The following is a 20,976-nucleotide window of genomic DNA, read 5'->3' on the forward strand; positions in this document are numbered from 1 at the left end:
CCCCTGAATCTGAAAGACAAATTGGACTGTTTGCTTCTTATATGTCTTCCCTAAATAAAAGGAGTGTGAGGTTGCCTCAGAAAAACTTGTTTAATTTTAGCAAAATCCTTGCAGGATTTCATACATTGTGAAGAATATGCAAAGCTGGCAGCTGGCAAAATTCCTCTAAATTTTCAGACAGTTCAGGAATTTGAAGAAACGATATCCTTGCAATGAAGTTTTAGTTTAAATGAAACAATTGAAAACCTCTGTATGTAGTGTTTAGGGTGAACTGGATCAGGTCGTTGCAGCATGCTAACAAGGTATGAACACCCATTTGGAACTCTTAAATGTGTTTCAAGCTATGTTTTTTTTTTAAGTGTAGTAGCTTTTATGTGGGGGTTAAGATACAAAGTAATTCTTACATGTTTATGTAATACTGACAGAAACTAACAAACCAAGGCTTTTCATAACATGTCGTGACACCTGTTTTATGCTTAGTAATTTCTGTAGAAACTGGGACCTTAGAATGAAGAATTTTTTGGTCTGTGGACTCAGAAATTGCTCATAGCAAACTGCCTGTGGTGGTGTCTTGCTCTGATGCTCACCGTTGGTTTGAGCATCTTGCAGCAAACTCATCAGTTCCATTCTGTCTTTGTTCCAAGAGAAACACTGGGGAAAGCAAGTAGTTGGCTGAGCTTTATTTAGTCTGGCATGTTAGCCAATGGAGACAAAAATTCTTATGCACAGAATATTCCGTGGGTGTGCAATAAAAGACTTATCCTTAAGATTTTTATGTATATAAAAAAAAAAAAAACCAAACCCAAAACCCAACCAAAAAACAAAGCCAAAAAAAAAAGAAAAAACAAAACCAAAAAAAACCAGAAAAACAACTTCTCCTCAAAAAAAAAAAAAAAAGGCAAAAAACCTCCGCAAAAACCAAACATAAAAGCCCCCAAGTAAAATAAAAATTAACAAAACAACCAACCCCAAACCTCAGAAACTAAGGAGTAATAAAATTACTTATCCTTGTTTTCTCTACTACCCACAAGATGGCAGTGTAGTACTACAACAAGATTCTAAATGTGGTGTTTCCTATGGGTGGAGGATGAATTGATAAGTATGTTGAAGCTGTTGCAGGTGAGACTGACGTATATAATTTTTGATGATAATATGTGAAAGCAAATCTTAGATGAAAAACAAATAATGGTCAATAAATTCTGATTTCGTATGTGTACTGCAAAACCAATGACACTAGATTTGGCTTTCCTTGAATCAGCCACACAAATTGTAAATGGTGATATTACTGGTAAAGGACAAAAGATGGTCTTAAGGTTAAGATACCACTTACAAATCAGAAAACTTGGGATAAGCGCCTGGCCCAGTGGAATCAGCATTCAACTAGCTACCTATTTCTACACAGCGAAGAATTTGTCTTGATTATTTTAATTGTTTTTGTGATATTAGAGAAATCTCTTCGAACTCTCAATGCCCGTTTATAAACAAAGTGAAGACTGCTGTTACATGCTGCTTTAAGCCTATGTTAACTTCTTTCAAGTGTTGGCAGGAATAAGACCTACAGCAAAGCTTAAGGATCTGTACTTCTTCAGAATAAACTAAATATTTTGTTGCAACTCTAAATATTTTGTTGTCAGATTTCCAACATAAAGAATATTATAGAATAGTATGTATTATACATGTAAAAGCATGCCTGTTGTAAAGTTCATAGGCAAAAAATGCTTTGTCCTTAGAGGTAGTTTTGAGAAGTTGATACAACCTCTGTAAGCAAAGATTATATTGGGGTAAAGGAAATTTTTTCATTACTGCGTTTATTGTTTCATCAGTTGTGCTTAGGGACAGATACTTAAATCCATGTTAATTTGTCGTACCACAAAGGCTAGTTGTGTAATAATAAAATTCTAATGTACAGAAACAAAGCATGTTTTTTTGGTAGCAGTACATGTGCTTCTGTGGCAGTATTCTAGAAAGGAAAATGAAAACTGATTCTGGTTATTTCTCTGCAGGAAATCTGGAATTATTGCCTGTGATATTATAAATTCTCCCTTAACTGTAGCTCAATTTCTGTGACATTACCTTGGATGTTCTTCTTATACACTTGTAAACATTCTTTCTTATGCATGTTACTTTTCTATTTCAAGCTAGCTGGGTGATAGATGCTCAAAATAATACCACTGAGACTAGAAGAACTGTTACAAGATTGACTCTGAAATTCTCTCTGAAAAACTGATATATTAACTTAAACTACTCAGACTGGCCTAAGTATTATTATTAGGGTTGGTATGAATTAAAAGCACTAAAAGAGCTGAAGGCAAGTAGGAGAAGAGCCTCTACCTTTTCAGATAGTGATGCGACTCCTAGAACCTGGAAGTCTTGAAAATCAGCAATGAATGGAGAGAACTGACAATAGTGCCATTATAGGGATGCCTCTAAGCATTTTCAAGTATCTGTATCTTGATCATAAAGACCTTAAATCTGTTCTGCTTCAACTGGAGTAGAAAATACGTAATTTATTTTTTTTTTCTCCTCTGGGAAGATGAATTGGCTTTTGCTTCCTATGGAAACTATCACTAGTCCTATTGATGGATAAAATAAATCAATACTGGTTTTTTTATAATCAGAAGCTCTCATGCTCTGATGCCTGATTATCATTTGTGCAAGACAGTGTTAAATATCGGTCATTATAAAATAGTAGCTTCTGTACTGAAAGCATGTAGGACAGGTTAGCTGCTTTGGTTGTGTTGAAGGCTTGAATAGTTGCAGGGTAAGTACCTGACACTTTTTCTGCAGCATGCCTTGTCCTGGGGCCTCATTGCAATTAAATATAATTTCACCAACATTTGAAACATCTAAGGCTTCAATCATCTATAGTGCTGATTTTCTAATGAGAAAATATGGTTATATCTGAGAGAGTCTGAATGTTGTTGAGAAGTCCCACCCATACAGCGGGGAAGGAAACACAGGAATAATTGGTCTTTAGATCTGCTTTTCAGTCATTGAACTCCACTGCTAACAGCTGCTTTTGCTTTTCCTCTGGATCCTTTTCAATCTGCCAATTTTTTGGCAGGAAACATAACTTATGGATCATCTTTCAGTCTTTAGTCAATGGATCATTTCCCAGTTCAGGGTATTACCCTAGTTTCCTGGGATTTTAGCTGGTTTTATTATACTGAAGTGTGCTGATGTGTGGCTGGTGTCCCCAAACAGCAACACGCCTGAAAGCAAAAGGAGAGTCTTAGTAGTACTTTCAGTTTGAGAAAATTCTTAACACTATTTTTCTACTTCTTAGAGGTAATTCTGAGTGGTTTTGCAATAGAGTTAAGTTTTACTTCTTTTTCTATTACCAACCCTTATTTCTTAATATTAGTTAGAGGCTTGATTTTCAAAATTAGTTTTTATTTTGAATGTATTGTAAATATTGCTTATCTTTATTTTTTCAGCTGACACCAGATAGCATACTGAACTTCACAAAAGATGAAGGGCAGGGTAAAAAAACCCCAAATGATATTTCTGACTGCTATAACCATAGACACAGAAACCAAATTTAACTACTATGTCTATTGTGATATTTGATGTCTTTTCCAGTTTATGGAGTCCTGCTCTTCAGTCATTTCCAGGTCTGCTGTTACAGAGCCAAAGCAATGGGGTTTTTAAAGTATTATGTTGTATGGATGAGAGCTTCATTGTCTTCCCCTAAATGGGATTAAGATTCTGGATGGGATTGGGGCTGTCAAATTAGGCTGCTACTTACTCATTATACCTGTTAGTAAAAATTTTACATAGTAATGCTGTAATTGCTGACTGTGTAATGAGACTGTCCTTGCTTAAAACAGCCTCTACTGTGTTTTTTTCTAAGCAGTGAAGAAAATAAGCATAGAGATGCAATATGCTCTGGGTGGCATATTCTTCCTTAGTGTGAAATATGATGATGGCTATCCTGGATGACAAAAAGGAAACAAATCAATCTCTTTTGCTGATTTGTCAGCAAACTTTTATCCTTTCTGAAAAATTATACTATTTAATATAAGAAATACAGCTTTATTGATTAGGCATTTCTAAAAAGGAGGGAGAAAGCATATGGGCTTTCTGCACGTATAAAACAATGAATGTTGTTAACGACTAGACTAAATGGAAAACTATGTCTTATTTAGAGTATGAAACTCTTCTAAGTTAAAGTCCATAAAGTTTAAATTAGTTCAGACTTTTCTTATTAGAATAAATGTTTCCTTTTAAAAGCATGATAATCATAATCAAGACTAAATTTGTCCTGTTATTTATTTTCAAAATGATTGTACATGTTTAGCAGACTTTTGATTTAAATCCCTAGGGATATATTGGAGACAGATGTTTAGATGACCTCATGTTTAAAGTAAAGTTATATTTGGACACTAGATTAAATTTTTCCTTTAAATCTTTCCTTATATGTTCGATTGTGGAGGGGTGCAGAAAATATTGAAAGATTTATGTTGAAAAGGTACTGCTTTATTTTTGAAGTAACTTAGAGTTCAATAGATTTTATTTTGGGGACCCTCAAAAGCACAAAATGTCTAATTATGAAGTGGTATGTTTACAAATAAAAATACTGTTTCACATTGGAGAGCTAAATAGGAAACAGACTTCAAAAGTTCCTTGAATTCAAAAGCAAATTTGCCATGTCATTTATGCCTTCCCCCAAACTTGTTGAAGGCTATGGTAGAACTTAAAATGTAGTATCAGTTCAAGACTGCATAATAGGACGTAACAGTAGCTAGTATTTTTTACTACTTTCTGTTTTCAAACAAGTAATAGTTTCTCTCAAGCTGCAGCCAATGTCACAGTGTTGATGGCTATGATGGTTTCATGTGTGACAGTGAACAACGTTTTGGAAAAAGTTTTCAATATTTCATCAAGTCATAATTATCAAAATTGACCTGTTGAAAATGTATTGATTGACAGATGAAAAATAAGTCGCTTCAGTCTTTTGAAGTTTATATAGGCAACACTGGCTTTTAATGTGTTTAGTTAGATAAACGAGTTACTGAGTTGCTGGAATTCTGCCATCTGTAATTGTAACTGAAGTATTGTACTAATAGACATATAAGTATTGTCACTGCAAAGTATCTTTTTTTCCCCTATTATTAGTTTACTGGCAGAATACTTTGTAGGCTGATGCAAAGGTTGCACTAAAACATTAATCGGATGCTTAGCATTTAGACTTCAAAATACCCGTTGTCCAGACCTCATGTGTATGTTTCTGTGGGACTGTATTTTTCATTATTTTCTCTCATTTCTGATTAGGAAGGTTGAGTAGCCAGCAGGCCTGGAAATATGTTTTGGGCTGAGTGGACCTTGTTAAGTTTAGGCAGCAGATGCAGCATTGAAGACTGCTGGGGTAGAACTGGAGTAGTCCTGTCCTGGGTGGGGGGTGTGTGTGGGGGGAGAATTAAATTGCTTTGTACTATTTGGAGCTGCCTCTCATGTAAAAGTGGGTATTGGGTCAACACTGGCATAAGTAATATCTCTCCGTCACAAAGGGATTGAAAGGAGGAGATCTCATCCTTTTCTTGAAAAAGGAGTTTTCATTCTGTCTTGTTCTCTAGGGATTGTTCCTATTAAGTGAGTGTTGATAGACAAACATATACTAGGCATGGACGATAACTGTTTTGCATAGCATGAATCTAATCAAAACCTAGTGAATGAATGTGTGGTGCCTATGTGATGCCATTTACTGTAAGCTGAAATTATATTGCTTAAGTTTTAATTCCTGAATCAAGATTTGGGATTTATCTTATAAATGGAAAATAAATGGAAAAGATTATTCTAAAAATTAATGAAAGCTAGCAATGTTTTGCATAAAAATAGGGTGACACCTGGTAATTCACACAAAAAACCTAAAAGAAAATGTGAACCCTTGTTGAAGTGATATATAAATGGGACTCCTATGTTGAATGCATAAGAGTTCAGTCTATATTTATGGATCTGGAAAGTCTGTAAAATGTATAATCCACCCTGTATTGATCTTTAACATTTGATATAACTTTTTTGTAGCATTGTATTTACCTGAAATTCAAATATTTTGGGTAGCTAAGTAATAAACAGAAGGATTGTATAAACTCTAAGCAAATGTAGCTTATGAAAATGAATAGGGAAAAATAAGTTAATTTGAAAATTAAAGTTTATAAAAACACAAGAAACAACTTGGAAGACTTCCAAGTTGTGAAAAGTTATTCACAAAATTGGAGCAGATAGCCCTTAAATGTCCACTAAAAATGCCATTTGTCAAAATTATTGGTATGAAGGTAAAGGGCAGTGTAGAATGAAATTCTGAAAATTTTGCTGATAAAGCAGTTTACAGTGTTGTGGTTAGATATTGTCTACACACAAAGATTTTATACAATCAGAAATGTTCTTTAAAAATGTTGCAAAAATATTGATCACTGGACACATAACATTTAATTGGAGTGGTCATTTGCTTAGTCTTGCAGTCCTAGAGTGAATGCTTAGAATTGGGCTTAAGTATCTTGGGCAACAACACTTATGCTTGTGTAGTATGACCTTACCTTTCATTATATGATAGCCTTTTCCTTCTTCTCCACATCAGCGTACTTCCTTTCTCTCCATATTAATGTGTACTTTCTTCAGTGAATTGAAAGAATTATAGTTTTATATTTAAATACTCATCTTATGTAATATGTTATCACTTACATATACAACATTTGACTCTAGATTATGCATGAATGTTTTTATGCTACTTGAGTATTTTCACTGAAGACTTCAGCTTCAGTGTGGTGTGCTGAGATGGTTTTAACTGCCTTAATTGTGATATTTTGATTTATTTCTTAATTTTTTTTCTCCTTGCCTGTAGTCCTTTGTTTCCTTATGTGTGCATCTTCCAACTATTTTTAAGTAGAGAGGAAGCTGAAGACCAAATGCTACTCTATTACTCAGGCGGAGCTGTATGTATTCTGTGTGCTGAATGAGGAGTAGCATCATTCAGTCCTACAGTAGGACTGTAGTCAGCTAGAGATGGTGTCACAATTATTACCAGCTCAGTCTTAATCTTCGTTTCCTATGTTTTAGTTGATCTTTATAATTGCACCTAGAACCTGAATGGCAAAACCTGTGAAGAATTGAAAAGCTTTGAGTGAGTGTTCTACAAATCCCTTTTCAGTGGGATTTTTCTTTTCCAAGAGTGTTGGTTTTTTTTTCACTAGGTTGCAAAGATGGGTTCGTTCTTGCTCTTTTTCTAGGTCTTTGAATCTTTCAATCATTTTTTGCATTGTGGTTCAGATCAAACATGTGAGAGTAACTGTATATGCAATGGCCTTGGCCAGTCAAATCTTCTGAAAAGTGAAATAATGGATTTAATTTGTTTAGCTGAGGGCAATCTCACGCATAATAGGCTTGCCTTCTGGGCTCTAATGGATTACATTTTCAGGGAGCAGTCATCCTTCAGTTCTAGGGGAACTAGAGGTGCCTGAACTATAAAACTAATCAGTAACTCAATACTACTGAAATCGGTGGAAGTTACTCTTTCCCTGAATCTCCTCTGATGAGTACTAGTGTACCTGCATCAGGTATCCTGTGGTGTCTAGCATGTCAACATACTACCAGCTGTAGGTGGCTATTCCCTGTAGATATACAGTAACAGACCTTTTTTCTGAATTATTTCACCAGCTGCAGGCTTGGGTGCTCTGAAGCGTCCAGCTGAATTCAGGCAGCAATTTACTAAGCATTGCAGTGCCCAAAGTGATGTCTGTAAAGTATGTAGGCAAATAACTTCAAATTTTTTTTCCATTTTGACTGTCTAAAACTGGGTGCTAAAAGCATATCTCAAGCATTTGACTGAAGCAGGCCTTATTTTTAACTACAACTCACTGAAGTCTGCAGGAATAGAATGGGGACTAGAAAAGTAAGCTCCTGTCTGGAAGGATACACCGCTAAAGGATTCCTATCCCAGTGACTTTGGAAGCTTTGCTTGCCTAAAATACATCAATTGATCAAAAACCTTACTGAAGAAAAAGGTTATAATGATACTGAAGGAAATTATTTTGCCCTAATTTTAAGCAAGAACTTTAAAAGTTTGTTGTCACATTCTGGTTGTAGGAAAAGAGTTTTAAACTGGAAGAATATTCACTTTATACTAAAGTAGTTCAAAATTTTAATTGCTAATTGAGTGTTTCTAAATAACTGATAAATGCTAAATTCCAAATTCTAAATTTAATCACAAACATTACTTTTGTGATAACTATTGCACAATAGAGGCTAATCACAGCAATTAAGGATAAACAATATATAATTCATATCTAAGTTGAAAGCTTTAGTCTTCTCCACAATGTTATAAAATACAGGAAGAGTAATTAGTGGACCACCAGAGTCTTGACTAGTCTGAATCAATTTCAATGTTGGTCCACCTTTGAGAAGACCAGATGACTACCAAATATCTCATCTCACCTAAGTTACTGATTCTAATTCTATTAGAAATTATATTTTTAAAAATTACTTGTAAATCTGAGACAATGTGTTGAGTTACGTCTTTATGAAATCGTGCACAAGACTTGAATTGATATGCCCACCTGCATTTGAACTTTAGGCTAAAACACTGGAAAATCTCCCATCATTTGAAAAAAAATCCTATAGGAAATGGCTTTCGTGATAGCTGATTAATTATATTTCTGTTATAGTTTACATTCTTGGTTTATACCTGTGATGAAAAAAGAGATTTCTGTAACAGGCTGTAGAGCTCGCAGCTGAAAAATAAATCCAGCTCTGAATTTGTACTTCTAAAATGTGCAACCTGTTGTCAGGTACTGCTGGATCTGATGTGTTTAGTGAAGAGCATCATAAATCTCCTATTGGAAAACAAGACTCTGGAGTCTTGCATAAAACTTTTTTCCATCCAACAATTTAAAGCTTTGCATGGAAGTAGGAGAGCTATTCTGAGGTACCACTGGCATTCTTTTCCATGAATCCTTTCATGGCAGCAGTGTTCTTAATGTATGCTCTTTCCTGCACTGTTCTAAACATTTATTCTCAAATTTAAACAAAATTCTTAGTATTTGACTTCCCTGACCCTAACTTATGTAAAGTCACATTGACACTGTTATATTTGGGCCTGCTTTCATTGGCCTTTTACCACAGGATCTGGGGTGTTTATCTGAAAACACTTTATTTGTAATCCGTCTGCAAATGGTAGTGTTGCTCGGTGTGGAAGAGGGTTTTTACAGACTCCACAGACATGAAAAAAGCCTCTCGTGAGTTTATTGTACTAAGTGAGCTAAAACCTAAGCAGACTTCTGCCTGAGCCTATTTACATTTATCTAACAGCATTGGTGTTTCACCTTGACTTCCTAGTTTAAACTTTGAAATTGTGATATTAGAGGACTGTCAGTATTTGCCTTAGAAGCTCCTATGGACGCCTCAGTTATTCTTTCTGTCATAACTGGGACTTGTTCCCTTTCTCATGTTTTTTATTGAGATGCATCACATATATATTTATCATCTTTGGTTGTCTTTCAATTGGAGACTGAACTCTGTCTTCTGGGGCTGGATTGAGGACAAGTTTCCTTCCATTGTTCAGTGCCCAGCACATATTTGTGTTTCTCCCTCATTTGTTGAAGGATGTAGGTTGACAATGGTCTGACAGCACTAACATCTCTTCCAGGGCTGTTTCCATTCAATGGAAGTTCCATTTGTTTTGCTTTGCTTCTGCTCAGCAACTCTAGCTTTTCTAAAACTCTGTTCATGAACATGTACACAGAACAGCAGGTGACTGCGCTATTTTTCTAAAACATGTTCTGTGCCAAGCAGGACCTAAATGGCAGGATGCACTGACTGTATACAATTGTGTGCTTTGTTTTCCTGTGTGTTCTTGCCAGAACCCTAATGGTATCAAACCTGCTGATGGGGTTTGCCATTAGTGATTTCCAAAGTCTCTGCTCTTGCATGTAGTTTAAATATTCCTTTCTTTTTTTTTTTTTTTTTTAATATATATATATATATCTACTAACTAGGTAAATAAATAAAGACCCTGAGCTTCTTTCACATGTATTGTAGCCAGTAAATATACCTACTTGGTTCTTTCTGTTCAATCTGATGCCTAAAACAATAAACTCCCAAGCTTTTATAGGCTGTCTCTTCAAGAAAGTTCCCTATTTACTAAGCATGAAATTTCTGTATGTTGAACTTCCTTGTTTCCAAACTGTTCCTTGGTTGCGTTAGTCTTGTGTGCTAACTTATTGTATACCAACACTTTGCAAAACTAAACCACCAGAAACAGTGCTTGTCAGCCTGATATTTAATGTTTTTTCCATTTGTTATTTGCTTTTACAGTTAGCTTGTGTTACTAGTAGGGATAAAGTTGCCTCTGTGAGTCTTGTTTGTTTGTTTGTTTGTTTAGCCAAAGTCTTCCTACAAGAATCTTTTTCTCATTTTACTTGTTGCTTTCATCTCAGTGGCTTTTGTGTCACTATCTGGGTTAAAATTTGCACAAATTCTAGGTGCATTTTAGTGGATATATTTTTCTTCTATTACAATGTTCCTCACTGACATATGAAGAAGTGGTTGTGTTCTCTGTTTATGCCTATTGTTATTGTGTTAGCAAAGTCTTTGAAATTATGCTCACCTTTCGGGAACTGGTCCAAGGTGCTTAAGTGACAGAAATCTAATTGCTTTTAGTATGGTTAGTTTTCTAGCAGTTTATTTGCCTGAACTACAGGAGCTGGCAGGAATTCCCAGTCAGTGGAATATGAAGAATAGGTAATGGTTCTGATAGCAGCTGGCTTGTTGGATTGCATACCTGTTTTATCAGGCTGCAGTGAGTGCCAAAATCACTTCCGCTTCTGAGCTTCATCCAAAGCTTAACAGACGTCAGCAATTTAGTTTGTTTTCCCTATTGGGGTAGCTAATGAAGCTGTTTGTCAGCTTCCATATTTAATCTTGTAGGACCTGCTTCTCAGGTAACCTGAAGCTTTAACAAATACCATTAAAGGAAGATACGTATTCAAATAATCCACACCAGAAAAAAAAAAAGGACTTTGCTCGGCTTTGTGTGAGGATTAAGAGGGAAGGAAGGTTCCACTCTTATTAAAGAAAGAATTCAAGAAACTCCTCTTTGTACTGCTGGTATGTTAATGAACATATACTAATACTAAATTGAGTTTAGGGTCTGGAGAATGTATATTGGGCTTAGTATTGCACTTTGCTCAGTGTATAACTTACTTGACTGTATGTGTAGGGGGGGAAAAGCCCAGCAAATTGCAGCTATGGCAGTCGAGTCAATGGTCATTCACTTCCCAGTGCATAAGCCCATCACTAGAAAAACAGTCACAGTTATATTAATCTGGAATACTGACAGATAAACCAAGGCACAGAAACACTTTCAAGTGTGTCTTCTACCTTTTTGATGCCATTCACTTGAGAGCAGGGGCTGAGACTGGAAATGTGAAGGGAACTTGTATTTTTCAGCTCGCTTGCTCTGTGCCCTCCAGGCTTTGTGGCTGTTGATTTTGATACTTTTCTGGTACACTACACTGATTGGTTAAACTTAATTTTTCTGCCTAACAGTATTTATCTTAATTTGCTCGTAAAAGTTTTAGAAGCTTTTACATATGTTCTTGTTTGCTGTATTTTGTAATGTTTTTGTGTGTGATACTTGTACTTCAGCATTTAAGGTGGAGATGGCAGTGTTGTGTTTCTCCACTGTCTTGCTTGGAGAGAAAAGCAAATTGCTTACTAGGACACTCAGGATGCTGTGTTGTTGCTGAGTTCATGGGTGCAAACAAGCCTAACCATGCAGGGGAGTTTGCTATGTGCAATCTTTTCTATAGGTAGATAAGTCTGTCTTGTGACAAAAATACTGAAATTAAGAAAGTATTGGAAGTAGTTAAAGATCAGTATATAGGTGCTGCACGGAATTATGGTATTAATTGAAAAGTTCTATAACGCTCAATTGAAAAATATTTAAATTGAGAATAACTTTTTCATGTAGAATATTGCCTGTGTTCTAGATGAAAATGGAAGAAGATTGACCTTTGAGCCATTCATAGTCTGGAAGTTACAAGCTTTCTTAATAATTATGAAAATTTTATAAGCATTCGAACTATAATATTACTTTCAGACACTGCCACTAATGTGGTTAGTGTCTGGGCACAAATTCCCTGGCTTGAATAAAACTCCAGTTGTGTGTTTGGAAGACCTATCATGTAAATGTGTTCTTGGTGGAGCCTGGGCAGTGCCTCCCAACAACTGGAACTTTCAAAAGCAGCCAGATGCTGACCTTAGTGGTCCTGCACCTGTGGATGCAGTGCCCACTCAATACGGTCACCTTGCACCGTGTTTACTTGCACACAGAAGTCTGAAGATCTAAGGTCCATCGACTACCTGGGTCTTGGCTTTCTTGTTTTCATATTGTGATGTTAACTATATAACCAAATATTTCTTGAATCTTTTACTAACACAGCCTTGCAGATGACAGATATCTTTGTTATTCTGAGATGCTTTTACATTTAGCCCTCTGGTTTTCCTCCTCTCCAGTAAGACTTTTACAGTTGGATGGTTTCACTGTACACTTTACCCTTCTATTATAACTCTGAGCAAGAAAATTTATTAACAAACGCACAATGTCCTGGTGATTCACACAGATATTAGTAGAATTCGTAGAATTCAGTGGCAACTGTGTAACTTTGAGCATCTATGAAATCATAAATAGATATAAATATTTTGGGAAATAGGAAGGCATATATAGTATGAAAGAATAATATACTGAGTATTAGTGGTGTATGCATTTTTAGTTCTTCAGTCTTCTTTAAACTTGCATAGACAGTGGTCATTTTAAAAGCATAACCCTTAAATGTGTGGCAGAGCTTGTATGACTGCCAGAACTTACCTGTTTTATCCTACAGGTGAAGACTTTGACACTTTGATACTTAAGGCTCTCACAAAAATACGTGTCACAAGGTTGGAAGACAGACCAAGTATGATATATTTGCATTCTGTGTATACTGTTTATTTGTTTCTCTAATGGCTGTGATTGTATTTACAACTGCAGATCTGTTTGAAGTTTGTTCCTCAAAATTATATTTAAAAGGATATTTAAAATATTTAGATTATTATTTAAAATATAATTGGTATTTTCTAGTCCTGATTCTCTGCTGCTTGTCACAGTCCTATTTCAGTACTTTATTTTTATCTTCCTAAGCAGGTATTTCCTGAAAACATGGTTCCCGACCATGTGGAGCAAGGTGTATCCCTATTAAAACATAAATATTATAGAATATAGAGTGATGGTGCTGCTTGGGTGTGGTTGAAATCTGTGTACTCACTGTATCAGTGGTGATTTTAATTACCAAGTAGATTATTATTCTCAGTCTTCAGTATTTTACCATTTAACCTTTTTCTTAATGAATGATGAAGCTGTTTCATGGGGTAATTATCACCACTTTGTTCCTAAAATTCAAGTACTCTAGTACTCAAGCACTGTACTTGTTCAGTATCTTAAATTCTTGTATATTAGCTGCAAATATTGTACCTTATTGGAAAATTCCAATATATTTTCCCGCCTTGGGTTGCTAAAGCAGTGATTGATAGGCACTGACTACATCTTTCTTTTTTTTTTTTTTTTTTTTTTTTTTTTTTTTAATTAAAACATTTGTATAGCTTATGTAATGAAAAGTTACTTTCCCACCAAAGGTAGTGACTGGAACTATGCCTCATGTAAACCAGATCAAAAATCAATCGGGAAATCTCCAACTCTTTATCATCCTTCTCTATAGCTGAGATTGTTCTGCACATGAAATCCTCAAGAACGAAGGCAACCGTAAACACTGTAGTGATGTCTATGTTATCAAAGATTACAAACAGTAGCTTGGGGACATGAGTTTTGTTTCACTGTGTGCTAATGTTATGCTAATGAGGATGCTGATAAAAGCTAATGATTTTGCTGCTCATCAAAGCATGCAGAAAAGGAGAGGAAATATCGTGTTATGAAGATATGCCAGTGTTTTCTGCAGCTTTTATGTATCTGTGATGGCCTGGTAAGATCTCGTTTTGAAGGATGAGTTGTCTGTGTCCACAAATCTGAAGTACTGCATTTCAAACATGACTGCAAACAGTACAGGTTATCTTAATCCCTCATTTAAGACTTACTTGAATTTAAGTATTAAATATTTAAAACTATTTTAAATATTTCATTATTCATCTTCTTGCTAAGCCTGCTCCCCTACTGAGTCCTTTACCCTGCTGGTCAAATACAGTAACAAAGAGGAAGACCTGAGTAACTTGCCTCAATGTACTGTCACCCTTCTATCCAAAAAACAACATACTGCTTCAAAAACAGTGGCCATCACTGTAACTACTAAGTAGTCAGCTCGTTTCACTAGTAAATCAAAATGGACAAAGTTTTTAATGTTGGAGGAAGAACAATTGCTATCCTGCAGCTGATGTGCTTTTTCTCATGAGAATTTATAACTCTTTTTCTAGACAAATGTATTCATACTGACCTAGCTGTTGTGAATTTCTGTAAGCACAGATGCAATGTTTCTATGTAATGTAAGTACTGAATATTAGCAGATCAAGGGAAGGTGAGGATTAGTCAACAAAATGTGGATATGTATAACCTTGATTGTTTCAAGTTCTTTTCTTTTAAAATATGGTGCCTGTTTAGATCACTAATGTATTTTAATTGTTTCCATCTTTCAAAATATGTCTAGCAAGTTCAGTTTCTAGTTGTTGTTACACAAATAAACTGGTATTAGATGCATTGCTTTCTTCCTTTCAAACATACTTTCAAATTAGTGCTTAATGTGGTTTGAAGATTTTGCCAACATATCCTTCCAGATCCTTCTCTTGTATGAGGGTGGTTGATTACATCTATCTTTCTTTTTTGGTTTACAAATGCCAATATATTCCAAAGAATGCAAACCCTGGGACCATTTGTCATCACACTTTGATTGTAGTTCACTTCATTATTGTATGTAGGAGGAAAAGCAAACAATTAGATGCCTGAAGGGGGGAGGGGAGGAAATTGGAGTGTCAGGGCATGCTAAACATTCTTAGTGCATTGCATACTTTAACCTCCTATTGTTTTCTCCTTGCTTTTAACACTTACCTGCCTGGGTGTGACAGATGTACACACATTTAAAAACAAAACAGAATTGTTTAGTTGAAATACTATATGTAAACATTCTTAAAACAAATGGAGTCCAAGGGCTACAGACCTTTAGGATTTAAATTTAAGTTGGTTTTGTAGACTAGTACCTGATTTTTGGATTCTGAAAAGTTATTTCAGTTTTCATTTGAATGAGAGCTCAGTTTTCAATAGTTGGATTTGCTGGGCATAAATGTTCAGTTTGTAGCCTTACTCATGTCCAAGCTGTATTAAGATTACCTAGTGTAGGTAGGCAGAATGTAAAATACATTCTTCTCTGCAGGGCTCCATTCAGCAGACGTGTTTAGAGCAGCTTCATAAGATCAGGCTTTGTGTAAACCATTGTGGGAAGAAAGATAGCTCCCTACAGTTTTGTCCTACATCTGTTCTAGCTCTCCAGTGCTGGATCACTTGATGCAAGAGACTTGGGTTCAGCTCCTCTGCCTCTGAAAACTCAAGCTTGCTTTCTTTGCTGCACTGGGATAGTATGGTGCCCCCTTCAAGTTATTGTGGGGAATAAAAGCTTATGCTTTCAGCCTTCTGTATTGAACACCTTTGCATGAAATATTTTTTAAGGGTCGAGAAATGTGGTTTGCTTGTTAGACTAAGCATGACCGTGAAGCAAGGAAGGAGTTTTCAATTTAAATGTTAAATATTTCCTCAGAGCTGAGACTATAATCTGGACTCCCTGCCTCCTGCATGAGTGCCTCTTCCACTGGGCCATAGTGTATACCCTTTGATCGAGGGGTTCTTTAAGTATGCAAAATGGACTGGTTTAAAACTTACCTCCTAAAAGTTCTTCTATTATTGCTTAGCATTTAGGCCAGTCTCCTGGAGATTATAAAGGCAGGTTTAAATCCATTTTGGTAGAGGCAGACAAGGAATTGGTTTCTCTTGCTTTGGCGTTGTAATTCAGTTATGTGTTGACATGTTTACCTGTTAGCTTGTGGGTACAATCACTGTCATTGCTCTTTCAAAAGAGGGACAAATGTTAATGAGTCTAACTCCAGGATGAGGCTGCAGGTTGAAGATACCAGGTAGAAAGAGATGCCTTATACCTGCAGAGAATTTGGGTGCCTGATACTGAAGGGGGAGTCTCTCCCTTTCCTTGGCATGACCAAGTGCTACTCTTTACTAAAGTCCTCTTTTTTTCTGGCTCTTTTGAGGAACCTCAGTGGTATTTGCCCTGTCTGTGACTAAGCATTCAGGAATCTTGCCTTAACCCAGTGTGGGTTGCACAAATGAAGCAAGAATTTAATGAGGTGCAATAGCATACAGCATTTCTTTGCGTGTTCTTTACGCATCAAAGCAGTGGTTTCGGACCTTGAAAGTATCATAAATGTGTGGTGAGTGAGGGGATATTGAGACCAGTTCAAACAAAACAGTAGCATCAAAATAAGTGAAGTATAGCATCCATTTCAGTGACAATTTTTTCTGTTCTTCAGCTGCATGTCCTGAAACAAGCTGCTTACTGTACAGTCACTAAAATAGGTAATAAAGCAATGTTAAGGTAAACTTTATTGCATCTTTCTTTCTGATGTCATTTGGAAAATGCCGACTTTGACAAAAGTGTAAACTGGAAGAACTCAATTGGATCTGTGCCCACTAAATTAGCCAAGGTGATAATTGCAGAAGAAAATATGTTAAGTCATGGCTGCTGGAGTGTATACACTGCACGGAAGAGCAGAACTGAAGACCCAGCTGTTCTTGAACACTTCTTTGAGTGTTTGTAGAATACTTCTGCAGTCTGATAATGATTACTTCCATTTCAGGGTTATAGCTTTGAGAGTGGTGTTCTCTGCTTAATTTACTTAAGGTCTTCATTAAGTTCTTCAAGGCCAGGTTGGACGGGGCTTTGAGCAACCTGGACTATTGGGAGGTGTGTCTGCCCATGGCAGTGGGACTGGGACTACATGATCTTAAGGTCCTTTCCAACCTGAACTGTTCTATGATTCTACGGTTAGAACCTTAAGTAGTGAAGGTAGGTTACTGGAAGTTCTGCACTTGTCCCTTCTTTCAAGACTATTTTTGATTTTTTTCCTGCCAGTGGTCTATAATTTTGCATTCCAGTGACTTTAGGAACTGTTTTCTTATTTGGACCATGTGGAAATAGAGAATATCATGGCTGTTTAAGGGCTCATTTTGGAGCTTGAAGTACCTTGCTTCTATGGCATGATTTGAATGAGAGAGATAGCAGAGACAAAAGAAGATACTTTGGTTTAGAATCCCTTTACTGCTTCATGGATCAGTCAGCATAAACTTAAAACACAAATTTCATTCTTCATTTGACTGATGCTTAGTGCCAAAACCACCTAAACTAGTTAACCACCTAGTTAACTACATAGTCTTTAACCAGTATTACTTGACTAACCATTTTCTAACTAGTATTCACTAACTAAACTGCTTCAATTACCTGTTAAACAAACATCCACATGCGTGAAAGGGCCAGCTAACAGCCACTTTACAGGCTTAGGAGCAAAAACTGTACACTTAATCAGGCCCCAAAAATGAACTCTTCCTATGGATGCACGAAGTCGGGAGGGCCATCTGTGCTAATATAGGAACTGAGCTTTTAGGAGCAAGTCCCTGAATCATCTGACAGCTTGGTTTGATGCAGCGCTTAAATGAACTTGATAGGAAGACTCATTTGCTTCGATGTTCATTAGATAGCCCTTTAATGCATAAGCAGGAATTTCCCTTGTTCAAAGAACATCTGTCAGCTGGGGGGGAATTGTAAACAGGCTTTGGCCTGAGCCCATTTTCCCTGCTCCTGTTGAGTGACAGGTTTTGTTTTTCTAAATGCAAATAAGTGATTTTTAGTCCAGAAGCTGGCCTAGGGCCTGGCTCCCCACCCATGGCTTTAAATAAGGAAAAAATGAAAACAAAAAATAACATAAAATAAAGGTGTTTTTTCAAGTTCTGTGGGCACAACTAGGAGCTCAACTGCCCTGAGAATCATGACTCTCATAGCCTGGAAAGCATTTGCGCAAGTTGTCAGTTCTCTGTTCCTGACCCCTGTTTTTTGGCAGCTCTGCAGTTCCTGACCGAAGAGCAGGAATGCTTTGGCAGCTTTTTGGATTTTCCTAATGCTTCTGTTAACTACAGTGCTTCCATCTGTTGTCTTCAGAGGCTCATGCAACCTGGAAGGCATAGATTTTCAGCTCTGGATCGCCTCATTAGTTTTAAGAGGGACAGAAAAATTTTATTCTTTTTTCCTTAGTTTTTGTTCTGAATTATGTAGTAAGGGCTGAACTACGCCAGACCTAAGAGATGATGTGAAAATAACTTGGATTATCTGTTTTATGATCCCTTTGTGATTACCCTACTTGGAAAAGATATATATTGAGGGAGCACAGCAAACTTGTGCAAAACTGAATAAAGCAAGCAGTCTGTTTTACCAGGCGTTTAGACTTACAGTCCCATAGATGGGCATTTGTTTGCATTCTAGCATTTGTAGATCTTTAAAGCTTTTCTTTTAAACACTGCAGCAGTTGTCTTCTCGATTTTCTTCACTAGGGCTGTTATAAGAGTTCTTCTCTCTCTCCTCCCCCTCTCTCCCTCTCTCTCTTTTTAAAGCTGTTACAATGCAGGTAATTTTTGTTTTGGAAATGGAATTTTTACCTTTATGGACTCTTATGATTAGGAGTAGCTCAGATCAACATAATTGCAGGTTATTCACCCAATTTCTCACTGTAGAGTTTGACTGTGTAACTCCCTTGAGGTCACTTAAAAGTAAGAACTGAGATCAAAATCATACCCCAAACAGTATGTTCTAGCAATAGTTGGCTTTACCTCTTGCTGTTTCTGAGTGGAAGGTTACTATTTTTTATTTTACTCAAATTTTGAAAGTAGACTGAAATAGATGCATTATAATACCTTTTAATATCTTGCTGTGATAATCCACTTCATGCCTATTTTGGCAATTGTTTGGTACTGAATTGTAATTGGTTGTGGAGTGAGTAATAACACTTACGTGTGGGAAGAGGAATTGAAAATGAAACACCCTGCTTGAAAGAATGACTATTGATATCACTTTCAATCAGTGAGATCTAGAAGCTGTGAAACAAGGAAGTGGTGAAAGTCTTATCACCTGGGTCCTTTCACAGCTTAGTAGAAAATAGAGAGAGTGATCCTGTTTGACCAGGCACATGGCCTGTTAGGTCACTTCTAGTTCAGTTTCTATAATTAAGCAACCTCACAAAGTGAATTCTTGTTTTTAATCATGCATGCATAGGCATGGACCAATACAACAAAGCACCAGCTAAGCAAGAATAGTAAATCATTAAAAGTTTTTGTTTCAAGATATTTGAATATTGAAGAGACATAGCATATGGGTGTGAGAAGATGGCAATCTATCATTAAAGTGTAGTATGATTTCTCACTTTGATGCTGTTGTGAGAAACATGAGAGATAAGTAAATTCCTTTGTGGGGACCAGATAGCTTTTGCAAGGCCAAAACCAAGTGCTTTGTTTGGGATAACCCTTATGTTATATACCTCTGCTATGTCTTTGGAACAGTTAAAAAAAAAAAACACCTTTAAAAGCCAGTATATGGCAGTAGTGTCAGAGACTACTTGAAAAAGTTAAGGACATCCAGTCCTTTTGTGAATAGGTGTTCTTATCAGGTGAAATATTAAGTTGCAGGTTTTAAGAACAACAGGATAAGCTGTGTGTGATTTTATGCATCTGGACAATGTTTTTCATACACAGAATGCTAAGATTTTGTTCATGTAATGTGAAAATAAAATGCATAGTATGGGACATAGAAATCAGACTTTCGGAGCATACAAGATGTTCTGCTGGAACACGGTTGGGGTTCTGGTTTGTGAGAACATAGTTACCTTTGGCATTTTTGTTTGACCTGGCTTTTCTTCCTCTCCAATATCAAATCTTTGTAAATGGGCAGTGAAATAATAAATGAAATGAAAGTAAGTTGACAAGTTAATATATTATGCTGTGTACTTAACTTTTTCGATGTTCGTGTCCCAAAATTTTTATTCATTAGTACAAAAATTGAAGCATATTGTAGTCTATCTGAATATCTAATGCTAGCTAGTCAAATATTTTCCTCATGTGAATTTCAATAACCACTTCTATAAGCTTAAAATTCTTCTAATAAAATTATTCAGAATCCTCTTTAAAATTAAAGAGGACAGAAAATTTCAGTGTCTTATAATGTATGTGTATTTTTTAAAGAGTGAAAACAGTGCAATACTGAGTGGCTTCAGCCTATTCATAGCTGTACTGAATAATGATGGTATGTACTGGGAAGGTCTAAAGCAAGCAAAATGTTAGGGGACTTTGTTTTATAAAACAGTTTTCTCAAGTTAAAAGAAATTCTGCTCTGGGCATAAGTGAGAGGAAAAGGATTGGATCCCACTTTCTTCATAGAAGTGGTCTACTGAAGTCATCTGGACTACTCGCATTAAAACAATCATTTGGACATGTCCCAGAGCATTACAGAGGCTGTTCTAAAGAACATGGAAGATGCTTTGTTTGCATAAGCAAGAGGCTGCAGGACCCGGGTACTTTATTGACCAAGATTAATTTTGAGGAATGTAAATGAGAATCAGTTGCTATAGGATTTTAAGTACCTAATAATTTACTTCAATTATAGCACTCTTTATTTTACAGTTATTTCATGTTCCACGGTGTTTATAATAAAGCTACTTTGTTTTTCCCATGAAGACCCTTCATTGCTCAGAAAATATCTTTGAAAACGTATGTTGTTACATAACAGCCTGTTTGTGAGAACTTTGGGGAACTTGTGCAGACTTGCTTAATCATCCTCTGGAGAGCAACAGCACTTATTTCCTGTCTGCTCCTATTACTCGATGCCGTGCCTTAAAAAGGCA

At 36.2% G+C, this 20,976-nt stretch overlaps 1 protein-coding gene and 1 long non-coding RNA gene across 3 annotated transcripts in view; both read left to right on the forward strand.

The window, feature by feature from the left end:
- The window catches only part of SLC25A21 (solute carrier family 25 member 21), a 256,563-nt gene that overhangs the window by 7,456 nt on the left and 228,131 nt on the right, over positions 1-20,976 (forward strand). The window lies entirely within an intron of this gene.
- On the forward strand, positions 2,674-19,939 carry LOC115607695. The gene is made up of 3 exons (XR_003991321.1): positions 2,674-2,688; positions 6,985-6,988; positions 19,236-19,939. It is a non-coding gene; the product is annotated as an uncharacterized LOC115607695 (long non-coding RNA).

Source organism: Strigops habroptila, chromosome 4 (assembly GCF_004027225.2).
Source record: "Strigops habroptila isolate Jane chromosome 4, bStrHab1.2.pri, whole genome shotgun sequence".
NCBI lineage: Eukaryota > Metazoa > Chordata > Aves > Psittaciformes > Psittacidae > Strigops > Strigops habroptila.